This window comes from Ambystoma mexicanum, chromosome 3q, assembly GCF_040938575.1.
Source record: "Ambystoma mexicanum isolate Mex_15411 chromosome 3q, UKY_AmexF1_1, whole genome shotgun sequence".
NCBI lineage: Eukaryota > Metazoa > Chordata > Amphibia > Caudata > Ambystomatidae > Ambystoma > Ambystoma mexicanum.
The window spans coordinates 995,573,853-995,601,464 of record NC_090926.1 but is presented as its reverse complement, the minus strand read 5'-3'; positions in this window follow the sequence as shown (position 1 = coordinate 995,601,464).

Sequence of the window (27,612 nt, the reverse complement as noted above, 5' to 3'; positions counted from 1 at the left end):
AGGACAGGGTTGTCCTTAGAGTTCGTCCTTCTTTTCTTCCGAAGGTAGTGACGGAATTTCATTTGGCCCAGAAGGTTGTTCTTCCGGCATTCTATCCTCCTCCGCATCCTGGTAAGGAAGAGGAGAGGCTCCATAGGCTTGATCCTAGGAGAGCTTTAAGCTTTTATGTTTCACGCATGTCCCGGGTCAGAGTGGACGATCAACTCTTTATTGGTTACGCTGGAAAGCGTTTAGGGCAAGCTGTGACGAAACAGACTTTGTCTCGGTGGATTATTTTGGCCATCTCGGAGTGCTACCGCTTGGCGGGTAAGGACCCACCGGCTGGGTTGCGGGCCCATTCTACCAGGGGTATGGCTGCATCTACTGCCCTGCAGAGGGGTGTTCCTATTCGCAACATCTGTGATGCAGCCACCTGGGCTTCAGTACGTACATTTGTACGTCACTATTCCCTCGATTCCATCCGAGCACAGGATCTGGCCTTTGCTCTGCTATTTGATTGGCTATTCTAAATTTTGATTCTAAATTCTTTCCCTCCTCCTTGCTCTGGTACTGCTTTGGGAGTCTGTCATAGATATGGAATACGTCGGAGGACCCAATCCCCTCGAAGAACAAGTTACTTTCTTACCTGGTAACGTTCTTTCGATGGGATGGTCCGACGACGTACCCCATATCGCTCCCGCCCTGCCTTCCCTGCTGCAGAATTTCTTTGCGATTGCAGCTTACGTTCCGCAAGGCTTTGTGTCTGACTGGCAGTTGGCTAGTGTCACACGTTCTGGGGGAAAAAAATACAACTGAGGCTACGGGCGTCGTGCGTCCTACTTATCACATCGGATGACGTCGGACGTCGGAGGAGGTCCTCGACGACGGCGCATCGACATCATCGACGCAGGACGCAGACGCCGAAAAAAGTTTCCGAAGCAGCACAGCTGTGGTGATTACATGTCATAGATATGGAATACGTCGTCGGACCATCCCATCGAAAGAACGTTACCAGGTAAGAAAGTAACTTGTTCTTCCTGAGCAAGGGTTCGGTGATTGACAATTATGACGAGTATGACACCTTCTAAGACATTAATTTAGCAACAGTTGCAATCTGCAAAGGTGCAGACACTATTCTTTGTTACAGAGAACATAATGCTCTTGAAAGAGAGTATAATTCATCTCTTTAGCTGTCTATTTCTACAGTTTCTGCAGTTTCAGCCAGACCAACTGGCACCTGGCTTGGTGATTAAATGCCTCTCTGCTCGCCTTCAAGGACTCGTGAGGGAGGAAAACAATGTATTTCTGTCTGGCCTGGTCTCTCATATGTAACTTGTGGCCTTGCTCTAGGCTGGAGCAGAACAACATTTTTTTTTATTTTTTTTTGTAAAGCGTTTAAACAGGAAAAGCAAGAGGAAGCAAAATGGCAGATTCTGTTGGTACAAAATGGACACTCTATGGTTATGCAGACGATTCTGTACTGGCGATACTGGGCATATGATGCGGTTCGTTTTCGGCCAACATAATATACCGCCTATGCTATGGTAGGGTATTTTCTAGACTAACAAACCCTCCTCTTGGCCATAAGCCAAGCGCATCAATCATTCATCGCATCTTCCTCTGACCATGTATCGAATTCTGAACTATGCATACTACTGTAATCGTTATCATCAATATCAATGGACATAAACTCTTTTATTGTTTGCATTTCGTTATTTGCATTCGTATCCACTTTGGGATGTCTTTTCTCTGTTATCATGTGTATGCATTCATCACATATTTCAGAGTAAATAATTGGCAGGCAGTGTATGCAACAACAACATGTAAGGAAGATTCCGAGTATCATTGCTAAAATTGCAACTAGTTTCCATCCCCATGAGCGTAGTAACTCCCAAAACCAGGAACTTATATTCAGTTCCCAACCACTTGTCGGGGGGTGAAGGTCAGAGCTCAGAATGTGTAACTTCTTTATTGCCCCAAAAATCATAGTGGAGGATCGCTTACAAATACGCAGCACGCTGACCCCACTATTTTAAAAACACCTCCACGGTCAGCCAAAACTATGTCAAGAGCCATTCTATTCTGAAGTGTCATCAATCTTATTGCCTTCTCTTCTAGAGTAATATTATACAGTATATCAGTTGTTCCATTTATTGTTTTTTCTAACATTCTTGATAATCTTCTTACATTATGAGTTTATTGCTTGGCCCCAATATGGTATAAATGATTTTGCTATGTCTCCCGCTATAAATCCTGTTTCATCATCCCACCGAGGCCTTGCGCTAGATAATTTCAATATCTCTGATGTCCGGGAAAGGAATACCCCAGGGAAGAGGATCCCTAAGTAACACGTTCCACCCCAATTTCTAGGTAGCCAGGGATAAGCTTTTTCTCCACATACAAAATAAACAGGGTCACCTACATATATCGGTTCTTCTTCTCTCTCAAGTACTGCAATATTCATGCATCTATCAAATGTCCCTACTGAATAGGAACCTTTCTTTCCTAAGCAAAATGGAACAGTGCGAGGATTGTAATTTATTGTATATGAGGGGGGCACTACATCTTTGTTCCCTACTGGGTTCATGTGAAACGTGATTACAGTTGACTTATAAGGCACATACAGTCTGTCTACTGGCGTTACTACTTGTTTTATTAATCTTGCTTTGTTAAATATGGTACAACCTATGGGTTCCATTACCACTTTTTCAAATTCTTCTATGTTTGTCTTGTTAATTGACCTGTGTCATTCTTATTCCACTTTCCATAAAAGAGTGCACTTAGTGATGTATAGCATGCAGTATTAAGGGGTAATGGCTGTACATACCAACCTATTCCTTTTCCGCCATGCTGGGGTAAATGCGTGCAGACCCAGCAGTTAGTCTTGTTCAAGATTGAGTGAGTCATATTCATAATTAAAAGCAAAGTGTTATTACCATAACCTTCCCTGTGTCTTTCTTGTATTGGAGGGAGAGTATAAGAGAGTACATGGACTGGACTGTCTGTGACAGGTGCTTTTGCGGCAGGCAAAAGAGAACTCAATGGGTGCAGGATCTCCAAATACCATAATACTGGGATAATGGTACATAGAATACCCAGAAGTGTCATAATCATTAACATTACTTTCTTACATATATTACGCACAGGGCATATATGACACCCCTGAGGATATCGAGGTTTGAAAATGCTGGCAGACAAGCGTGTCCCAAATGCGGCGAAGAACAGGTTGATATGGTACATATGTTCTGGTCCTGCCCGCTGATCGAGCGCTTCTGGAGCGAAGTAGCCGGGAAACTGGCGGAAAAGGGGGTCCCTATGGTCATAGATTCAGCCTGGGCCTGCTTACTGGGGGGGTTCCCAAGATCGCAGAAACTTAAGCATGTCAATAAACTGAAAGATTTAGCATATGTGCTAGCAAAAAGGAGGGTTGCCATGGGATGGAAGACTTGTCATAGGCCACGAGTGGAGATGTGTTGGAAGGAGTTGCAGAAGTGGGCAAAGGCGGAGACCATGGTATGGCAGGAGGCAAGTAACATAGGGGGAGAGGAAGAGGTACGAACCCTGATGGCATGGAAATCGTTGGTAGCGGAACTGTTTGGAACGATACAAGATCTGACAGAATCCACAGAAAATGTGACCCCCACCACGCGGATACAAAGTGAGTAGAATAAATAGGCTCGTAAGGGGGGGTGGGATAAGGGGAGCAGTGACTAAAATTGTGTAATTAACAATGTGAAAATTGCACTATTGTTATTTGCACTGCGTGTTTGGTTTGTATTAGTTTTGTTTGTTTGAATATGCAATACAAATTGTTTAATAAACAAAAAAAAAATTACTTTCTTACAGAAACTCGTTCTAGATTTCATTATAGTCTCTATATTTATTACATCATCAGCGTTGGTGCAGGAGGGGGCAGAAGCAAGTACGGGCATTGTGTGTGATTCTTCTCCAACAATGTTCGTCGTCAATACTTCTCACTGCAGCGCCCGTTTAAACCACCAATATGTTAGAAGAAGTTAACAAAGTGTTTAGGCCAGTTCTCAGCAGCCTAGATTGCTAAATGTGTGGCAATATTGTCGTGCTTTTGCACATTGCTCATAAGACTCCAGAGCATACATCAATTGCCTTTGTACCATCTGCGCCCCACTCGTTCGCACGGGGTGATCAACGAATGGATTTTTATATTCTCAACGATAGCACCGGGAAGCCGCGTTCAAGAGCTCCCAGATTGGTACAGCCCCCACGCGCCACTTCCCTAGGCCTCCGATTCCCAATTCATCCGTGATGGGAATAGAGGCAACAACAAAACGCGAAGATCAGATCACTTTCGATTTTGAGAACGTAGGTTGTACCTCATCGCTCCAGGTACTGTGTGATCAATGAACAGTGCAGATGAACTTCCAGAGGCAGGCTCAGTGTCAACCTGTGATGCAGTAAGTGATGAGGCAGGCTTTATGTCAGCCTGTGGCGATGCAGATACAGCTGAGCAAAGTTGGGGCACATTTAGCCCTTTCTCCTTTTTAGCAATCTTCTCAGGCTTTCTCTCAGGTTCAGGCAACATTTGTGGCAGAGAACTGGCGATGGTGTCTTTTGAATTGGAGGCAGCTGTTTCTTTCTGGTCGTCCGTGTCAGGCAGTTCTTTCAATGGTGATGGAATTCTTTTCGTGTGGGTGGCATGGATCCCCACCTTACGACCATCCCCGCTGACTGCAGTCTGTGTTGCCAAGAGTATCTGGTAAGGGCCCCGCCACCCCGGTGCAAGTGATGATTTTTGTTCGAAATTTTTCACCAGGATCCACTCGCCTGGCTGCAGTTAATACCCCAGGCCTGTATATATGACAGGAAGAGCCTCCTGCACCTGCTGATGAATCAAACAGAGCTTCTGCGTTAAAATGTCACAGCATGTACTAAGCACAGGGTATTCCACTTCATTCAGATGCCTAGGCTGCGGTGCACACCAAACATAAGCAGGTCTCCCCATAACAATTTTGTATGTGGAGAGTCCAGTCCTTGCTTGCACAGACGTGCGCATGCACAATAAGGCAATGCATCTGTCCATTTTAATTGACTCCCTGCACAAATCTTACTTATTTTATTCTTTAAAATGCCGTTTTGACGCTCAACAAGACCGGCACTCATCGGGTGCCTGGCGGAATGGAATCGCTTATTAAGCTGAAGGCCTGCACAAATCTGTAATATTACGGCGGCAACAAAATGCGGGCTGTTGTCTGACCATATAACCCGTGGCAGGCCGAACCTGGAAAAATACTTTTTTAGCGTAACTTTTGCTGTGCTTATTGCTGTACAATCCTTTAGCGGGTATGCTTCCACCCATTTACTGAATGCACAGACTACCACCAAGATGTATTTAAGATTCTGACATCTTTCCATTTCTATAAAATCCAAATGGGTGACTTCAAAGGGCATAGAGGGGGGGCAAAACTACCTGTTGGAGTGGCTGTTCCTTTTCCAATATTGTGTTGCAAACAAGTCATACAAATCTGAACTAGTCTCTCAGCATTTTTTCTAATGTGTGGGTTCTGCCATACTGTAGCCAGATGCTGAATCATTTTTTTTGCACATATGTGCGTGGGGCTGTGGGCCATGGTGACCATTGCAGTAACGTAGGAGTTGGGCAGCATCCATTTTCTACTCTCTTTGTCCACGCAGCAATCTTCTACGTCTAATTCTGCGGAACCCTCAGTCCACCCTTTTATTTCATCAGCAGTTGCTTCCGCCTGCATCTCTTTGACTGTGGCAATCCCATTTTCTATCATGCAAGGGCACTTCGTCTGACTGTACTATCAACATTTTTGTGTGCAAATCAGTAGCAGTTTGTTTCGCAATTTTGTCTGCAAATGTGTTTCCTTTTCCAACGTTACATGTTATTTTCTTACGCGCCTCGCATTTCATTATTGCCAGTCGCTTTGGACATGTGCAGACAACAATCGCGCTATTAAATGGCCATGTTGAATTTTAGTTCCATGTGATGTTTGAAAACCTCTCTCAGCCCAGAGTCGGCCAAAATTGTGCACCACCCCGAATGCATACTGACTGTGAGTATATATGTTTACATTCAGATTATCAGAAATTTCACATGCTCTTGTCAATGCTATTATCTCTGCAGCCTGACCTGAATTGTTTGGAATTCTTTTGCTCTCTACAATAATCTTCAGTGTCGTGATGGCATAGGCAGCAGTTGACGTGCCATCGGGTAATTTAAAACAGGAACCGTCACAAAACCGTTCTCCGTCTGGCTCGTTCTGTGGGGTGTCTGTTAGATCAATTCTCCCTTTAGTTTCTTCTTCAGTAACCATTAAACAATCATGGGGTGGTGCTTCATTCGAGGGGATTGGGTCCTCTGACGTATTCCATATCTATGACAGTAATCACCACAACTGAGCTGCTTCGGAAAATCTTTCGGTGTCTGCGTCCTGCGTCGATGATGTCGATACGCTGTCCTCAAGGGCCTCTGTCGAGCCGACGTCACCGGATGTTATAAGTAGGACGCACGACGCCCGTAGCCTCAGTTCTGTTTTTTCCGCGAACGTGTTCGCTTCGGAGATCTCGGCGCGCCTTGGTTCTTCTGAGTTCTGTTCTTTCGGTTCTTTGAACCTGTTTGTTGTGAAGATTTCCATGATGTCTTTGTCTTCTTCCACCCCGCAGCCGGGTTTTAAGAAGTGTCGGGACTGCGGATTCAAGATGTCGTTGACGGATTCGCCCAACGCCTGCCTCTGGTGCCTCGGTGAGGACCACGACACGGGTGACTGTGTAAACTGCCAGTCGCTTACATCGAAGGCCTTGCTGGAGCGTAAGAAGAAGCTTTCTGTAGGTAAGGTGGCCAAGCCCCGGATGTTGAGATCCACTGGGCTTTCGACTGATGATTCGTGGGGCGACTCTCTGCATCATCGGCGTAAGTCCGGGGGGTCTTGGTCCAAGAGTAGGTCCCGCCATTCCTCTGCCTCTTCGAGGCACTCACGTCGGCGGGTGGCTTGTCCCAACAAGCACTCCACTCTTGCGGAAGGGGATTCATTCCGGCAGGAGATGTTAGCGATTTTTCAGTCGCAGGGCTCCGTTCCATCCGCGCCGACAAAAGACGCCGGCCGTGACTGTGCTAGAGACACCACTCGCACGCATTAGGGCTCGAGCGGTTGTCGCGATCATCGGGCACCTTCGAGGTCCCGGTCGGACAAGGATGGTCGCTCTAGACATGCCCGCTCCAAGTCCCGGTCCTCGACGCCCTCGAGACTGTCAGAGCCTGTGAGGTCTTCGAAGAAGACATCAACGCCTTCGGCGCCTAGGTTGTCGAGGACTCTCTCGAGGCTCCGCCTCCGAGGAAGCCGTCGATGCCATCGCCCAGGCTGTCGAAGGACACGCTCGAGGCTCCGCCCTCGAGGACTGTGTCGAAGCCATCAGCGCCACGCTCGACATTGACGCCGATTCCATCAACGCCCTCGACGCCTTTCGAGGCTGCTTTGTCGGAGGTACCCCGTGGCACGTGGGGAACCCCCTAGAAAGGCTGTGGCCAAGGCTAAAAATGTCTTTGTCCCTTTTTCTGTGCCCTCATTCCAGCCTCTGGATTATATTTCTGAGGTGGATGAAGGGTCTGAGGAAGGTATGGTTCCTGAGGAGGTACCTGACGAGATTTTGTCTGGTCATTGCCAGATTGAAGACATGCGTCAGTCGTTGCACGATGCAAGTGGTCTGGACACCTCTCCGGAGGTGGAGTTCTGTAGGCCTGAGCCTGGCACTCATGCCGAGTCCTCGTACCGGTGCCTTATGTCGAGGGTCACGGAATACTTGGGGTGGTCGGCGCCACTAGTGGATTTTCTGCAGGATGACCTGACGGATATCCTCGACCAAGGTCCACCAACTGACCCGCTACTGCCATTCCATATGGCCTTGCAGAGAAGGGTGGCAGCCGCTTGGACTGCTCAGGAGAGTCTCCCGGCACTGAGCAGGTCTTTGCTGCGAAAATACCGCCCAGCCAGTAGCGACCCCTGCTACTTGACCACGCACCCCTCTCTGGAGAGTTTGGTGGTGCAGGCGGCTACGGCCCCAGCAAAGCAGGCATCGTACCCTACCATCCCTCCTGATAGGGACGACAAGCATTTTGATGGCTGGGCGAAGAAGGTGTTTTCTTCAGGGGGTATGCCTTTACAGACAGCCAACTCCGTGTGTGCCTTGTCACGTTTCACGCATACTCTGTGGAAATGTATTTCGTTAGCGACTGTTCATATTCCCAAAGGAGAGGAACGGGTTGGTTTTCTTGCTATTGTGCAGGATGGCAAGGATGCCATGTGTGAGTTCGTTCAGTCGGGTCTGGACATGGCAGATTGTGTCAGCCGGTCCATGGCGGCGAGCACCGTAATACGCAGGTTTGCGTGATTGCGGAAGTCGGGGTTTGCGCCGAATGTGCAAGCCCGGCTCCTCAACATGCCCTTTGATGGTGAACATCTTTTTGGCAGCAAGGCTGACGAGAGCCTTGAGAGGTTGCAGACCTCCAAAGCTGCAGCGAAGTCGTTGACAGCTGCAGTTTGCCAACCTCTGCCTTTTCGTCCTAGGGGACAGCAATGAAGGGGGGGTTCCTTTCGATATTACTCATCCTTTGGTAAATCGAGAGGAGCTGCAAGTCAAAGGGGCCACCGTAGGAGTACCAGAGGTGGAAAACAGGGTACTTGAGGTGCCAAGGCCGCTCGGGCAGTTGCCTCTTTGCCCTCAGGCACTGCTGCAGCCGCTTCAGCTCAGTCATGAGGTCATGTCCCATGGTTCGCCGGTTGGGGGAAGGCTGGCGCAGCATCTTGTAGAGTGGCGTGCCATTACTTCAGATGTGTGGGTTCTAGCGATCATAGCCCATGGCTACTGTCTTCCTTTCCGGCAGAGGCCTCACAACAATCCACCAGGGAATCTCTCTTTGAAGAGTCTGGATCCGCTCTTTGCGCAGGAAATTCAATCCCTGCTGGAGAAAGGCGCCATAGAACTGGTGCCTGTAGCGGAGAGGAACCAGGGGATGGTATGCCCCTTCTTTTTTGATTTCGAAGAAAGACGGGGGATTGAGACCCATCATGGACTTGCGCGGTTTGAACAAGCTCCTCAGGAAGGACAAGTTCAAGATGGTTACTCTTTCTCAAGTCCTCCGGGCCCTTCAACTCCAGGACTGGTTGGTGTCTCTCGACCTCAAGGATGCTTACTTTCATGTGCAAATCTATCCCAAGCACAAGAAGTACCAGAGGTTCGCGGTTGGCAACTCGCACTTTCAGTTTCAGGTCCTGCCGTTCGGATTGACCTCCGCCCCTAGGGTTTTCACCAACCTCATGGTGGTGGTGGCAGCGTATCTCAGGAAAGGGGGGATTCACGTCTACCCCTACCTGGACGATTGGTTGATCAGGGCGAGCTCTCCCGAGCAAGTCTTGGATCATCTGTCCATCACCTGCCACTCCCTTCACAAGCTGGGCTTCTCCCTCAACTTAAAGAAGTCCCACTTGACACCAACTCAGTGGCTCCAGTACATCGGAGCAGTGCTCGACACATCCCTGTGGCAGTGTTTCCCTCCCCAGGTGAGGGCTCATCACATTCTGCAGATGGTGCACAAGTTTCAACATGCCCAGAGTCTCCCGGCGTTCGAGTTCTTGAGGTTGCTCGGCCTCATGGCATCCTGCATTCTTCTGGTGCCAGAGGCCAGGCTGCGGATGAGATCTCTGCAATGGGCTGTCAAGATGCAGTGTTCACAGTCCTCCGGCAGGATGTCGGACTCCGTTCAGGTGCCACCCTCGGTCGCCCAGGACCTCCTGTGGTGGGCTGTCAAAGGCAATCTGATGAAGGGGGCTCCATTTTGGCTGCCCTGGCCAGAGGTGACGATCGTGACGGACGCATCCCTCACGGGATGGGGAGCTCATGCCACCGAGTTGACAGTCAGCGGTCGTTGGTCTCTGTCGGAGTCCAGACGCCATATCAATCTGTTGGAGCTGAGGGCCGTCAGGCTTGCCCTGAACGCTTTTCTGCCGACTGTGCGAGGGAAGAATGTCCTGATTCTGACAGACAACACAGTGGCCATGCACTACCTCGACAAAAAGGGGGGGCAGGGTCACTTCCTCTGTGCAGGGAGGCGATGCAGCTCTGGTTCTGGGCCATCCAGCAGGAAATTTTGATCTCGGCAGTGCATCTGGCCGGAGATGAAAACGAGATGGCGGACGCTCTGAGCAGGCAGAGTGCGATATCTCACGAGTGGGAGTTGGCTCAGGGGATTTTCGCCCTTTGGGGGACCCCACAAGTGGATCTCTTTGCCTCCAGTGTCAACCGGAAGTGCGAAAAGTTCTGCTTGCGGGAATTTCCTCCAAGAGGAGCCTTAGGGGATGCGTTCGTGGTGGAGTGGTCCTTCCCACTGCTGTACGCGTTTCCTCCAGTCCCCGTCATCCCGCAAATGCTGCATAGGTTACGGAGGTTCGGTTCCCGGATGATCCTCATTGCTCCAGCATGGGCCCGGAGAACGTGGTACCCGGACCTTCTCGACTTGTCCATCTGCCCTCCATGTCGTCTTCCCTACCGAGACTATCTGCTCTCACGGGAGGGGGGTCAGGTTCTCCATCCAGAGGTCAGATCCCTCAACCTTCACGCTTGGCTTCTGGTTGAGGTGTAAGGATTGGGACCTCCCTGAAGACGTGATGGAGGTGTTGCTTTCTGCCAGATGGCCTGCAACCAAGTCCCTGTACCGTTGCCATTGGAGAAAGTTCTGCGACTGGTGCAGGGTTAAGAATGTGGATCCTTTTTCATGTGACATTCCTGTGGTTCTGTCTTTTTTACTTTCGTTAGCCCACAAGGGCCTGCAAGTGGGTACCATTAAAGGTTACCTGGCGGCGCTGTCTATATTTAAGCGCTCGTCTGAGGAGTGTTCTTATTTCAAGATTCCTTTAATTTCTCAATTTCTCAAAGGACTCACTAATGTGTTTCTGCCGTCACCTTTCCAGGTGCCCGGTTTGGAATTTGAACCTTGTTCTGAAATTCCTAAAGGGTGCTCCATTTGAGCCTTTACATTCTTGTCCTTTGAGACTGTTAACCCTTAAAACTGTGTTTTTGGTTGCGGTCACTTCCACTCGCAGAGTAAGTGAGTTGCAGGCACTTTCTGTTAAGCCACCCTTCACGGTGTTTCATAAGGACAGGGTTGTCCTTAGAGTTCGTCCTTCCTTTCTTCCGAAGGTTGTCTCGGAATTTCATTTAAGCCAGAAGGTCATTCTTCCGGCATTTTATCCTCCTCCGCATCCTGGTAAGGAAGAAGAGAGGCTCCATAGGTTGGATCCTAGGAGAGCTTTAAGTTTCTACATTTCACGCATGTCCCGGGTCAGAGTGGACGATCAGCTCTTTATAGGTTATGCTGGAAGGTGTTTGGGACAAGCTGTTACTAAGCAGACTTTGTCTAGATGGATTATCTTGGCAATTTCTGAACATAAGGACCCTCTGGTAGGCTTACGGGCCCATTCTACTAGGGGTATGGCTGCCTCTACTGTCCTGCAGAGGGGTGTTCCTATTGTAACCTCTGTGAAGCAGCCACATGGGCTTCGGTCCATACTTTTGTAAGACACTACTCACTAGATTCTATCCATGGGCAGGATCTGGCCTTTGGCAAGGTGGTTCTTTACTCTGCAATTTAATTGGGCATTCTAAATTTCTATATTCTAAATTATTTTCCCTCCTCCATACGTTGGTACTGCTTTGGGAGTCTGTCATAGATATGGAATACGTCAGAGGACCCAATCCCCTCGAAGAACAAGTTACTTTCTTACCTGCTAACGTTCTTTCGATGGGATGGTCTGACGACCTATTCCATATCGCTCCCTTCCTACCTGCCCCGCTACAGAATTTCTTATGCGATTGCAGCTTACGTTTCCGCAAGGCTTTCTGTGGTTATACTGGCAGAAGATTGGTGCCACACGTTCTGGGAAAAAACTATAACTGAGGCTACGGGTGTCGTGCGTCCTACTTATAACATTTGGTGACGTTGGCTCGATGGAGGCCCTCGAGGACAGCATATCGATGTCATTGACGCAGGACGCAGACGCCGAAAGATTTTCCGAAGCAGCACAGCTGTGGTGTTTACTGTCATAGATATGGAATACGTCATCGGACCATCCCATCGAAAGAACGTTACCAGGTAAGAAAGTAACTTGTTCTTCTCACTCGTTCCTTCATTGGGAGGGGGCATTAACTCTGCAGGATTCAAAGCGCAACACCTCCGAATTTGAATATGTGGTGCAAACAGGACAATTTCATATCTAGCCAATTTAGAGCTGATGTGAGATGTTCCGTCTGCGTTCTATTTAAAAGAACGTCTACTCTGTGGGGCACCATCAAAGTTAAGGCGCGACCCAAATCCATTCCCTCGGTTTGATTTACTGACGCGGCAGCCGCGGCGACAGCTTGTAAACAACACGGCAAAGCGCATGCTACAGGGACCAGCGCAGAAGAAAAATAACTGCATGGTCTATTTCTTCCACCTTGTTCCTGGGTCAATAAAGCCAGCGTGCAACCGTCATTCTCATGCACAAACAATTTAAAATCCTTTTCATAATTTGGTGTGCCCACAACTGGAGCTGAGCACAAAGCAGCTTTGAGCAGATCAAATGCATTCCGACATTCCTCACTCCATTCTAAAGGCAAAGCAACATCCTTTTTTGTCAATGTCACCATTGGTTTCACAATCATGGTGAAATTTGCTATCCACTGCCGGAAATATGAAGCCATGCCTATTATGGCTCTGACACCCCTTCTGTGTCTTTGGAATAGGCATACCAGAGATGCTCTCTATTCTTTCTGGTGTCAGTCTTCTTCCCTCTTTCGAAAGTAGGTAGCCCAAATAGGCCACCTCCTTTCGACAATACTAGAATTTTTTCAAAGACGCTTTATGTCCATGCACTGCTAAATGTGTTAATAACATGGCTGTACCCTTTTTGCAAATGTCTTCTAATTCTGCAGCAATTAACAAGTAATCAATGTACTGCAGTAGTACACACCCCGCTGGTAAGTCTAACATGTCTAGTTGTTCTTTCAATGCTCTGCTATAAATACTTGGGCTCTCAGTGTAACCTTGTGGAATTCTAGTGAAAGTGAAAGAACGTCCTCCTAGCATGAAGGCAAATAGATATCTGCTATCGGGATGTACTGGGATGCTAGAAAATGCATTCTTAAGATCTACAACACTAAAATGTGTTGCAGAGGCCGGAATCATCGTCGAAATGGTGGTGACATCTGGGACCAATAGAAATTGGGGGTCAACTACTTTATTTAACGCGCGTAGATCAATTATGAAACAATATGGTATCTCATTACCTCCTTTCTTATAAACTGAGAGAATCGGGCTATTGCACGTGCTACCAGTAATCTCTTCAATCACATTTCTTTTAACCAAATCTGAAACAATGCATTTCAATGCTTTCTCACCTTCCACCGAAATTTTATACTGTGTAATACGCGGGAACGTTACTCCCTCTTTCAAAACAACTTTCACCGGCTCTATTTTCAAATAACCAACATCATTATCATTCATTGCCCATATGCAAGTCAGTACCTTACTAAACTCTGTTGGCAGGGGTCTGGACAAGAATTGGGACACTGGCATTTTCTGTGGTGAAATCAGCAAAAACACTCCATCAGGAGAACAATGAATAACCGCACTTTTTCAACAAATTTAAACCCAATAGATTCTCGCCGCAATTTTGTGTCAAAAGGAACGGGCAAGACTCTGTGAATGGACCTAGTGTTATAGGCACTGACTGTGATATGGAGCTAATTACTGGGGTGCCTGCGAACCCTACTGAAACATTCTTTTGCCCTGACAGTGGTATCTCTGGAACCAAGTGATGGTCTATTGAGCACTTCTGTGCACCTGTGTCCACTAAAAAGGTGTGCTCCCTATTTCCAACTTTCATTTCTACGTAGGGTCCTTTCTGATCAACGGGAATAGACACTGGTTCCGCCCCTGTCTTGGGCTGTCCTAGCGGAACAATACATCATCTTATGTAAAGTCACCAGAATAATATGTATTTGATGGAGTATCAAAAACATTTCCATCGCCTGCTCCATTCTGCTGATTTTGATTCTGGCTCTGATTCTGGTTGTTGTTTCCTTGGTTATTCTGATTTTGTGGCATACCAGTGTTTCTATTTTGCCCCTGTGTTCCCGGGCGCCCTCTGTTCTGTCTTCTCGGGGCATTCCCATTTCTATTCTGCAAATATGGACACTGTGTTCGCCAGTGTCCTTCTTACTTACAATACGCACATTGATTTAGTCCAATTGGACCTCCGTGCATGTTGGAGTAATTCCCCCTTCCTTGTGCATTTCCTCTGCCCCTATTATTACTCACTACCTGCTGTAGTAACACTCTTGTTTTTAGATTCACTCTATTCCCTTACCTCTTTCTCTTTCTCTGAATTTACTCTATCCTCATAGTATTGTGCCATGTGTAATACTTCACTCTGTGATTTTGCTTGCCACGCACTTTCAAATGTCATTATCAAATTTTGGTTTTTCGGTAACAACCCTCTCACATATATATCAACAAATAGTCTTTTTCCAGGTTCAGTGTTTAAGTCTTGACTGCTAAAATCTGCAAACACTTCTTCAAATCTGTTAAAATAGTCAGTTGCCAACTCATCTTTCCCTTGCACCCATGCAGTTAGTTTGTCTCATATAATTCTTCTTTCAGGTACTATAACCTTTAATTTCTGTACTATTCGTGCCGGTAATGCTAACATATTTGACGATGGTTTTTGACCTGCTGATCTGTCTGCATCTTCTTTGATTAAATTTTCTCAAGTTGCACCCAAACGTTCATGATCGTCTACATTCCTAATTTGCTTCCATATATCTCCTGAGAGAATTACAGGGAATAATAGGTCAATATCACTCATATTAAAAATGGACGATTTTAAATAAGATTCAATCTCTTTATAGAATCCCGCAGGATTCTTTTTTATATCAGAGATTGTTTGTTTTATATTATTCACCTCTTGTCTAGAGAAAGGGACATGTACATATTGTGCTGTGTAATGTGCTTCTGTTACTTGTGCTGGAGCTCCATTAAAGCTCCAGGGATTTCTGTTTTCGGCAAGAAAGTGTGAAGGACTTCTCTCATCAGGAATATCGCACTGGCTCTCTCTCCTTTCTCTCTTTTATTAAGCACTATAGCTAGATCAAGGGATAGAGCAGTCTTTCCAGTTTCAGATAAACACGCTCTCTTATATACGGTTATCATTTGAGAGGGACAGCAGTCAGTTCTCTCAACATATTTATCTTGCAAATATTCAATCATTACTTGCAATGCTTTTCTTTGCATCTCTATCGTATACAGTTCAAACGTATCATACACCTCCATTATAGGAATACTAGCATCCATAATCCATCTAAGTGCTTCTCGCGTACATATTTTCATTTCTTCACTAACCGGTTTTGATGGCGGGCAAAATCGCTGCTGTACATATGTTGACGACCCTTGTCTTCCTCTTTTCACCTCTTTAACCGAAACCCAGGAGCAGAAAACATCTCCGAATATAATTCATCAAGTTCATCTTTAAACTCAAATAGCCTGTCCACGTGTTCCTTCATCTCTGAATCACTTTCCCTCGTGATAAGGCATTAAAATCCTGCAACTTCTGAGGCGGCACTATACCTGTTAATTGTTTCCACCTTTCCATAAGATACTCTCCCATGCATTCCAACAATACCTGTTTTTCGCTGAGCTTCTTATAATCATACATTGAACCCAGCGCTGATCCCTCATCATTGCCTTCAATATACATTTCTGCCTGTTCTTTCTGTTCTCTCTTTCTCTCCCTGCTGACCGCACTACAGGTTATTCTAGCGTTCGCTCTCTGTGCAGGCCCCGCCTCTCCAGCGCTGCCTTCTCTGATAGCTGCTGATTCAAGCTCAGTAGGTGGAGGGGGAAATGGGATCACGTGTTCAGGGGGGGCTGGCGAGATGGAACAACTGGAAGGGTGGGTGGCAACCTGGGCTCCGGTTGAGCATTGGGCACTGATGTAATTGTGTCAAATTTACTTTTAGGGCGTTCTTGCCTTTTTTTATTTAAAATGTTATTGATTAGTTCGTCTGATGCATGCAACTCTTGTAGAATATATATTTTTTTCTATGCCTAATTGAAGACTCCTGTCTGCCCTTCTGATATCCTCATCCCATTGTTTTTCCTCCTGTGCTAGCGCTCTGTCTGAATTAGATTTGTGCCTACGCGCATGTTTCTCTCTACTTCTTAAACAGAGGTTAGCTTCCTTCCTCCAGTTTGCCTATGCCAAATTTCACAAAACATTATTGCCCCTATTCCATACTTCACATACACCTCAAACGCTGGCGTTCCTACCGATGGCGCAGCCTGGCCAGTTTCAAAGATTGTCTACTGCAGTGGAAAAACCCCACTAGACAGGAAGACAATTTCCCAGGCATGTTTGATCTTATCCGTACCTTACCCTGGGTGTTTGATCTTGCAAGAGCAACTCTTAACAAATATCAGGGCTGTTTAAGAATCGGGGACACGACTCACCTGATCAATTAGCTCGTCTCTCAAGACACAATTCGTCCGTATACAGACGCAACCAAAGATCGTTGTGACTGCGTATCTGGCTCAATCTGCTTTGTTTCAGGACCCTCGCCTTCTTGCTCTCTGGGCAGGCGCGTTGATCAGGAACCGGTTGTCTGCAGATCTGCAAAGGAGTCTCTCATCACTTTCAGAAGGGCGCCCCGAACACCTCTCGATCCTGGCTCGACGGCCTCGTCTTCTATTCATTTTTTCAGCCTTCTTCAAATTTCAACGTACACGATGGAGCAAATGTGGGAGGGTGCTATTCGGGCGCCATTTCTTTGACAGGCCCTGAAGACCCTCACGTATGGAAACAAGGCACAATCACCATACACAAATTGATACGCCAGACACGAGGTTCAATTCCCAAAAATCTAGGGTTTATTGCAAAGCAAATAGTCTCAGTCGGCCGACTGGATCAAATTTATTTTGCAAAGCGTTTAAACAGAAAAAGTAAGAGGAAGCAAAATGGCAGATTCTGTTGGTACAAAATGGACGCTCTATGGTTATGCAGACGATTCTGTACTGGCGATGCTGGGCATATGATGCGGTTGGTTTTCGGCCAACATAATATACCGTCTATGCTATGGTAGGGTATTTTCTAGACTAACACGATCTACCCCCCACTCTCTGCTTAGAGAAATGTCTGATCTGCAGTGTGTTGGAGCTAGAAGGGTGGTATTTAGTGAGAGAGTGTTGGGTGCTGCGGGGTGCCATGCCCCAGAAAGCCTTGTGGATGATGCAGAGAGTCTTAAATTTGATCCTAGTAGCAACCGAGAGCCAATGGGGAGAGTTTAGGGCTGGAGAGATGCCGTCCCTGGGCTTGAGACCAAAGATAAGTGTTGCAGTCCTATTCCGGATTAGTTGAAGGGGGTGGAAGGAGGATCAAGGAAGATTGAGGAAGAGGCTATAGCAATAGTCCAGCCTAGAGAGGACCAGAGCTCTGGAGATATTGGGCCTCATTACGAGGTTGGCAGTGATCCGCCGGTGCTACCGGTGGGTTGCCGCCAACCCCGTAACACTGAATTCGCCACCTTATTTCCCGGTGCCACCGGTACATTGCAAGTCCCGGCAGAGCGGGAAGTCAGGCAGCAGAATTTGTCAGACCCCATTCCCATCGAGTCCCATGGGAACTCCACGGGAATGGGGCCTCGGAAGCACCGGCACCGTCACTGACAATGCCGGTGCGTCCATGAAAAGTCTGCCTGCAGGGGCCGTTGCCCGACCAGCTTCATTTTGACTTTATAAAACCGCTCGCTCCTTATTTCTGTTGAAGTAAAAGTTGTTATAAATAAATATCCCTGTTTATACTAACATGTGGAATCCAGGAGCATCACTTAAGCTGGGTGAGCTACTTCTAAGCACTGGCCACCAAAATACCACATTGGTGACAAATGACGGGATGTCTACCGCTTAACCAGCAACAACCACTGCAAGAGCAAAACTATGTAGGGAGCCCAAGCCCCACCAGCATTCCTGCCCAGGCACACGCTCCAGACCATGGGCAGGTTGACACAATTATTCGATATGGGTCAGAATATGCAGAGGTGAGGAAGAAAGTGATGCTCCACAAAACAACCGAGCTGCTGAAAGACATAGCATTTTGGCAATTCTGTCAGTACACCCGTCACCAGCAGCAGATGCAAGCATGGTTGTATTCACAGAGGCCAGGTCATGCAGGCAAAAAAGATGTGCTGATATACCAAACATAATGCTGCACAGAACCAGATTCTAAACCAGGAAGCAAAGCATGACAGAGTCAATCAACCTAAGGATACAAGCGACTCGGTGCAACTATGGAAACAATGACAAAGACAGAATGAGATATATGCTGGTGAGCAATTGTAAAGACCTCAATCCTCAGAACATGATCAAATTAAAGAATCTAACATTGGAGGAAGCGATCATGATAGGTCAAGTGGCAGAGGAGGCAGTGGATAGAAGCAAGCATGTTGGGAAACAAGAAAAAGCACAAATTAAAACTGTGTCGAAGCCACATAGACACCTGCGATGCGCTGAACAGAATGGCGCCAGAAAACATTACAACAAATCTCTGATACAAAATGGAGTAACTGTAGGAACAGTGGAGAGCTGCAAAAAGGTGGGGCATTTTGCCAAGTGCTGCATCTTCATGAAAAGGAAGAAAGTCAGCATAGTAGGTGCTTGGTCAACCGACATGGAAGAAGACTCAGATGTCCCTGCTGTTTTAGCAGTCAGCAAGAAGAACAGAAAGCTCAGCTCTAAGCCATAATGCAATGTCAGCGTAAAAGAGCTGATGAGATGACGTTCTGAAAATGTGGAGGAACTATATCTCAAGCCATCCGACATTGAGCCAGGGGTATATGGTGGAAGAAGATCATGCTCACAGGATACACCCAATGTCTAAAGTTCAAAGGGCAAAGTACCAAGAAGAGAGTGTATGCCACTGATGTGGGCAATCTTAGACTGCGATCGCATTAACCAAGAAGCCTAAAAATAAAACTAGATGCTTGCAGAAAAAAACAGGTATACTCAGTCTGTACGAAGTCCACCTGTGAGAGTCGCAAGGCCCACAGAGACATTTCTTGACAAAGTTTGGGTTAGATGATACAATATGTACACAAGATTGTACTGAAAGAAGATGCAACAAGAATGAAACATAAGGTGCGGCCAGTCCCAGTCATAGCCAGGAAAGAACAACAGACACGGCTAGAAGACACGGAGCCAGAAGGAAGCATCGAAGCAGTGGAGGTGACCAGTTGGTTCAGCCCTGAAATTCTAAAAAAAATATATATATAAATTTGGTAAGCTTTGTTTGTGTGTCAACCTGAGAAGCCTTAACAAAAATATCATAAAATACAGCTACCCACTTCCAAACATACCTGAACTCATGCATCTAGTGGGAAATGTGACTGCATTCACAAAACTGGACATGAGGAATGTCTACCATCCGCTTCCACTACACGAGATCTCTAAAGACCTAACAGCGTTCAGAATGATGTCTTACTGTTCAGAAACAAAGTAGAAGAACAAAACCACATGCTGCATGAAGAACCAAGTAAATTGGGTGGAGCTGCAGTACATTTGTGCCGGGGAAATGCTGCTTTTGGGTACCAACAGTTGAATACCTAGGCCATATAATTTCAGGAGAAGTCATCAGTCCAAAATATGATCTCATACTAGCCATATGGCAAATGCCTGCTCCAAGGGCCAAGGACCACAAGGGGTCTCTTGCAATACTACTCAGTCTGCATAGAACATCTCGAGCAAGACTAGCTGATGAGCTATCTATAGAAGAAACAAGTGCACTTCTTATGGTCATAGAGGTTTGACCATACCAAACAGGACATAGTATGTGCTCCATGCATAAAACTGGTTAACAATGAGTAGAACATCAGTGTCACAGTGGAAGCCAGCAGTTAGGGCATTGGAGCAAATCTCACCCAACTGAAAGGACAGGACGAGCACATAGTAGCTTACACATCGAAATCGCTGACCCGAGTCTACCTACTCTGTGATCGAAAAGTACATGCTGGATTGCGGTTGCGAAGCACTACACTTCAGATTCTACCTATGGAAAAAGACATTCCAGAAGCCACTAGTGAGTATCCTACAATTGTGTGGCCACAAACTATTGACCCCTAGACTAGCACGACCTACAGTGACGATGCAAGAGCACTCATTTGAGTTGGAGAACATCCCTGGGTGGAAAAATAAACAAGCAAGCTGCATGTCCTATCTTCCCACAACTGAAAAAAGCAAACAAGTGGAATTTTTGAATGATGAATGCGCATTGGCCTCGCTTTAAGATCTTGAGCAAAGGTGGGACACTTACATAGGCGAAGATGCATGGATGCACAAAGATGCTGAGGACCTGGACGTGGAAAGGATGATGAGATTCTCGACTGCCCAGTGGCTGGACGCAGGAACGACCTTCATTCTCTTCAGCCGTATTTGTGGGCGGTGGATCAAATCTCAGCACAAGGTAGATTCATCATGCATGCCGACAAGTTTATCCCACCCAGATATATGAGAAAAGGCATAATTGAGAAAGCTCACGAAGGGCATCCGGAGGCCACTGGTGGTCAGCAATGGACAGTGACATTGCTCAGGCAGTGCACAGCTGCCATACATGTATGAATAGCAAAAAAGGCTGCACATGAGGCAGGCACCACAGAGGAACATAGATCTGCCAGACCAAGAATGGAAGAAAGTGGGCTTGGACTTCACTGATCCCGTTGAAAGAATGAATGCATGAGGATAACAAATATGACATTGTTGCAATATGTCTTAATTTAGTAAAGTGAAGTTTGATTCGGACATAACCATAAAGACCACAAATTGTTCTTGGATACATTTTTGGGGAGAGAGGAATGGATCTCCAAATTAGTAAGTGCCAACAGAGTACAAATTACGACACGCAATATGGAAACGTTTCTGAAACATAACAATGGCACATAGTGCAAAGCTGCACTAACGCCAATGGGCAAGTGGAAAGGGCACATCAATTCATTGGGGAAAGCCAACAGCTAGCAGCTCCCTCATGGAGGGCAGGACAGAAAATGGTAATGGAAGTCGTAGCAACCCCCAGGGCCTCGACCAACTGCATCACAGGTATATCTCCATTCGATGTAATGAGCAGGAGAAAGGTGAATAGACTAATGGCAAGGTGGCTCTCAGACTTCAAAGATAGATCACAGCCTGTACCAGGAGATTTGTTACATAAATGCCATGAAGCAGTCAAGGAGAAATTAAAGGTACAAAGCCCACAGAGCCACGGTTGCACTAACCATACAGCTGTGAGACATAGTCAAAATCAAGAGGAATGAAGAGAGAGTCCCAGGAATGGCCCTTATGACCCCTATGCGACTGCCACCCTGCAGAACAAAGAGTGAAAGGTGGAACTCGCTTTTTTGGCCAGCCACTGACTGCACCAATGTCTTACAAATGTGAGAAGAGATATTCTCTCAGATAGCCATTTAAACCATATCCAGTTGATGGTTTCGAGGAAACAGAGATCTCATCATTGGACCAGGTCGACTGACAACAAAGCCATGTTAGCCATGAAGCAAATATGCATCCATTCATGAAGATGCATAAACAAGCACTAGTTTATTGCTTATGGACATGAAAAATATGCGTATAACTCCTGTAGGTAGAGGACGGATACATTCACATAATGCTAAGAACCTTTCCTTTATTTTGCCAAAGTGAAACCGCACGTTGAGAATATACATGGAGCAAGCTTGCATATGCTTTATTGCAACTAGCCATAAGAAGCCATGAAGACACATAGGGAACCTATAGGGTGACTGAGGTAAATCAGGTTGGAAAGACAGGCCTCCTATACATGGAAGGGGAGACATGATCCCTGCAGCATGAGGTCGCAGAGCTGGTGTTCACATCCAAGGACAGGGGCTGGTGGAAAATTCCTGGTTCCCAATGCAGCAAGTTACCTGCAAGAATTTGGAATAACATCCTCATAATTGCAGACAGAAGAGCTCATGTTGCGGTCCCCTCACACGTGACCCAGCAGAACAGGACAATGCTCATTTACTTGTGGTGGGAAGAGAAGCTGTTCCCAGCGAGACAAGGAATAAAATGATACAAGTATTGCCCACCAAATCTGAAACCTGCAGGCACTCTCTCAGGCTAGGTGATCAGACAGTGGTAACAATATGGAACACACAGCCCTCCATGTTGTTTCCCATCAAATTTGAAAAGGTGCACTTAGCTCTGCGACCAGACAGGGTCCCAATCCTGGGAGAACCTGCTCTAGCCATTCCAGAAGCTCCATTTGTGAGATGGAATAAAATGTTGCAGGGCATTGGTCCTCCTGTGACCCTGCAACAGTGTAGTTTGTAACATTTAGGGGTAGTCTCAGGCAGAGCCACCTGATATGGGAAAACAATGAATATACTAATGTATAGTTTTTGTATGTGTAATTAACCCAAACTGACAAATTGGGACGTCCCATAGGTTTTTGGTGTGGACCCAATCTTGTGATATCATACTTGTAGAAACCTGTGTGACTCAGGCTCAGAAGCTGAGAATGCTGGAGAATTGACTTTTCTTGTGTGATCCCTGTTTGTTTTGGATAATAAAGACAGTATATTTTGCCCCACGTTCTTGTCTTTGATGGGCATTTGATGGGCCCAAGTTTCTCTGCTAAGTATCTGGACGAATGCTGTGAGGTCTCATCTGCAAGTCCTTAACAGGAACAACAAAAACAAACACTCTCCAAGTACCGTAGGCTACTATGATTGGAATGAATGGCCACTGGCTATGTTATCACTGAAGATGGAAAGGGGTGGTATGTGGAAAGATTACCTATGAGGTCAGGTCTGCCTACATGCATCTTCTTGTAACACAGGAAGAGATCAGGAGGGGCTAGCTTCCTCGTCTGTGGCTATATGCTCTGGAACGGCCTCCCTCCTGCTCTGGGCAGCAAACCCTCCTACAACACCTTCAGGACAAAACTCATCTCTTCAACTGACACTGTTTTTACCTTTTACCGCCTGCAACTAGCGCCTAGATGCCTAGGGGATTTGCACGCTCCTAATAAATGCACAAATATAAATAAAGATTCCAGCATAATGAATAGTGAGAATCCAACATCAGTAAAGGAAATCAGCTGCCTGATCAGGCAGAAGAACACAAAACGACACCAGGCATGAGCCACAGCAACCAATGCAGCGCAACGGGAACCACAATGTAAGTGAAGAATGGAATGCAAAATGAATGAGCGAATTATTTTTGAAGTAAATCTGCCGGTGGAACTGAAGACTGTCCAAAACCTCAAAGGTATAGAAAGACTCCCACAAACGTACGTGACTATGAACTTTAGTAACTTGGTGATTGTATTTGAGGAGGTGTCTGGCATGCAGGCCCCTCTATTGTGCTCTACTCCCAGCCATGGCGTATCCAACACTCCATGCAGGGAGCAAGAAGAAAAGGGCAGGGCATGCGCAAGAGGAGGGGCATAGAGATGAGAAAGGACACAGAGCACTAAAATAATTGAGATACTGGGCTGCTTTATTGAGACTTCATAAAACGTCTGTCTCCTTATTCTAGTTGAATTCAATATAACATCTCTGTTCCTACTAACAGCTGACTCCATGAGCATCATTTAAGGTGGATTGACTACTCCTTAGCACTGGGCTCAAGAACACCAGAGTGACCTGCCTGGATCGTGTTTTGCGCATAACAGATGTTCTAGTGATGTTTATGGGAGGCTCTATGCTGATGCAATTTGCTGCTCCTGCCCCATGGTCGATACGCCACTGCCTGAAGTGTTTCTTGTACAGAAAAATGGCCAAAATTCTGAGGGCCTGATACTGACCGAGTCACACTTTCTGTTGTCAAAGCAGAGGTCCCACAATGGAAAGTCAGATTCATCAACCTGTCCATGCGTTTCCCTATACTGAGGGTGATGTTGCCCAGGCATTAGTCTTTGCACAAAAGAATGATGGGAAATGCCTCAAATATGTTAAATTGTGGCATATCAGTGTGGCGATTTCCACCGCATTTTTCTCAGTGGTGTAAGTGATAACAGATTTTACTCTGGATGATTCCAAAAAGTAGAGATGGGATGGCAGGAGAGGTAGTTGGAGGTAAAAGCGGAGTATGGCCTTTGGTTTGAAATGTTTGTTGGCTCTTGTGCAACAAGGCCTGGCTATAAAGTGCCTGGAGTAATAACAAAATGAGTCTGGATTCATCCATGACAGAAATATCTAAATAATCATACTATATAATAAAAGGCCAGATGTATGTTTGTCTAAAGTCGTCGTGCCCGCTTTGCCTTTTATCACTGATAGAGGTAGTAGTTGCCTTACGCATACCACAATAGGACTTCAAGTTCATCTTCCAGGCGAACAAAATGTGTATTTCAATAATGATAACAATGATGACATACAATTAGCTAAGAAAACAAATACATTTTTAAAAAAACAGAAACAAATTCATTTGATGAAGCACTATTTCTCTAAAAAAAATAAAATAACTTTTTTTTCAATGTACTAATGTATTATGTAATTGTCAATTTTTTTATTTCTTGGTACGTATTATTATATCAATAATAATTTTCATGTATGTTTTAAACTTTATTTGACTTCAATTTACTTTATTATATGATCTCATGTCTACTTCGAATCATTCTGCACGTACATTATATTGCTTGGCCATCCCTCAACATCATATATTTGAGTCCAAAACCCGTAAGTGGTATCCAAGACAATGAGGTGGAGATACAAACATTGTCAATTTGGTTTTTTTCGTAACAGATTTTATTGGCATTTGGTTACTTGCATACAGGTGTGAGGAGTTAACAAACAAAAAACACAAAAAAGAAACATATTGAACAGTGTAACAACAACAGTCTTCAAATCACATGATAATGTTCTTAGGACTCAATCAGAACTGGGGATGTGGTGGGGGCCTAGCTTGGTTGCTGGAGGGGACTTGTGGTAGCACAGAACCATTATTAAGGGGTCTTGAGGTCAGCTGTGTTAGTTGGGGTAATTTCCTCAAGGGGGCTTGTGGTCTGCGGCGAAGTGGATGTCGCTCAGAAGGGCCTTCCAAGAGTCGAGAGTGTCGTTTTTGCTTTCTCCACTTGTTTTAACTCCGTTTTGCCAGGCCCTGGTTTCGGCTTCAGTCCATCTTTCCAGCTCCTTGAGCCAACGTTCATACCTCGGGCCCCCTGGTGTCTTCCATGCCATGGCTATGGTTCTTTTGGCGAGTATGCATGCAATGTCCATCAGCTTGACCACGTGTTTGTATTTACTCGCTCTGGGGTGAGTGCCTAGTAAGCATTCTTTCGGGGTCCATTTGTATCTGGTTATTCCGGCTTCTGTGCAAGTCTGTTTTTATCTTGGACCATAGTGCCATCGTCCTGGTACAAGTCCAGAAGATGTGGATTAGGTCTGCTTTGTCGTTTCCGCACCATAGACATTTCGGCAATGCTTGCCTATTGAAGCTGGCCACCCTGTGTGGGTTCATGTAAATCCTATATAGGACATGCAGTTGAATCTGTCTGAATCTGGCATTTCTCAAGACCTCCTTCGGGTAGAATAGTGCTCTTTCCCATTCTTTTTCCGTCAGTGTGGATTCCAACTCTGTTTCCCACTTCTCCTTCAGTGTCACACTTCTAGGGTTGGGCTTGTCCATCAGCCGACTGTAGAGCCGAGAAACTGGTTTCCAGCCATCTGCAAGATCATGCATCTCTTGCAATAGGGGGTCTAAGGTGGGCTCCTCCGGCCAGCTACACCAGTTCTTCTTGGCAATTTGCTTGATCCGATGGTACCACAGGAACTGGCCAGATGAGAGTCCCTCGTCATTCTGGAGTGATTCAAACTATCTGAACACGCCATCTTCAAACATATCACCCAATGTATAGATTCCAGTGCTTTCCCATCGTCTCGCTGTGATGAGATCCGTCTGGGTTTTGCATGCATCTGCCACGAGAGGGGTATTGGGGGAGTAAGGGTGTTTCAATTGCTTGACGAAGCAGGTTCTGGACCATATCTGCCTGCCGAGTTCGATGATCATGGGGACATCTCGTGTCTGCTTTAGAGGGTTCCAAAGTGTCTCTTTAGGGAATAACTTGGAATGTGATTGTTGCAGTATCCCCAATTCAGTGGATGGATCATCTGAGAGCCATCTCGTCACGTAGCTGAGTTGTGCTGCCAGATAGTACATTTGGAAGTCAGGGAGCTGTATCCCGCCTTCCCTGTATGGCAGCGTCAGAACGGACAGGGGCAGTTTGTGCCTAGATGGTCCCCATAAGAAGTCCCTGATAAGTGCTTCCAACTTCTTGAAGAAGGGTGGTCTAATGTAGTGGCAGATGTTAATGAAGAAGTACACGAATCGAGGGAGTACTATCATCTTGACAATTGCTGCTCTGCCCATCATTGCCAGTGGTAACTTCGACCAGAAGTTCATGGATTTGCGGAGGCCACTAATTACTGCCTCTGTGTTGTGTTCATGTGTGAGCGTTGGGGTGTGCCTTATGTGAACTCCCAGGTACCGGAATGCGTCTGGTTGCCATTTTATCCCAACATCTGGTAAATCGGTCTCCTTCAAGTCCCTCAGTCTGGCTAGGGGGAACGCACAACGATTTTAGTCTGCTAAATCTAATACCAGAGTAGTGAGTGTAGTTGTCGAGGACATCCAATGCGACATGTGCGGTAACTTGCCTATTTTTATGCCCGCATCAAAAAATTGTTTCCTGAAGTAAATAGCTATTGGCTCTAGGCCCAAGATGTATAACATAGGCGATAATGGACACCCTTGCCTGGTGCCCTGCTGTATCTCCCAGGTTTCGGACACCCTTCCACCAGTCTTCACTCTAGCCACAGGAGAGTTGTACAGTACCTTGACCCATCTCACGAAGCCTTCGCCAAAGCCAAACTCCCTCAGCACCTCTATGAGCCACTCCCAGAATATGGAATCGAAGGCCTTGATAGAGTCGAATGAAAGCACTGCCAGGTCTTCATCTCTCGTGTAGGTCTCGGACATGATGTGTTGAAGCCTTCTTAAATTGGCTGTGGTGTTACGTCCAGGGACGAAGCCGTTTTGATCCTCGTGAATTAGGGACCCCACCACCCGTGCGAGTCTCCTGGCCAGGATGGTAGTGAGGATCTTACTATCATAGTTCAGCATGGCTAGGGGGAGATAGGAGTCGCAGTTATTGTGTGGTTTGTTCGGCTTAAGCATGGGAATTATTATCGTCTCCTTCATGGTGTTGGGTAGGATCCATTCTCGTAGGCCTCCTGGTAGACCTCATGGAGGATAGGGGTGAGAGTGGTTTCGTATGTTTTGTAAAATTCGGGGGGTAGGCCGTCACTTCCGGGAGCCTTGCAGGTGGATAGCGAACAAATTGCTTCTGTCACATCTTCGGTGGTGATCTCCGCTTCTAATGACTCTCTCTGTTCGGCAGAGATTTTGGGGAGACCTATCTCTTCCAAGGTAGCCTTGATTTCCTCTGTGGATATTTGTTCCTCATGGGAGTACAGGCTAGAGTAGAACTCAGCGAACCTATGTCCTATGCGTTGCCCCCTTTTCGTCCAAGATCTCTGTCG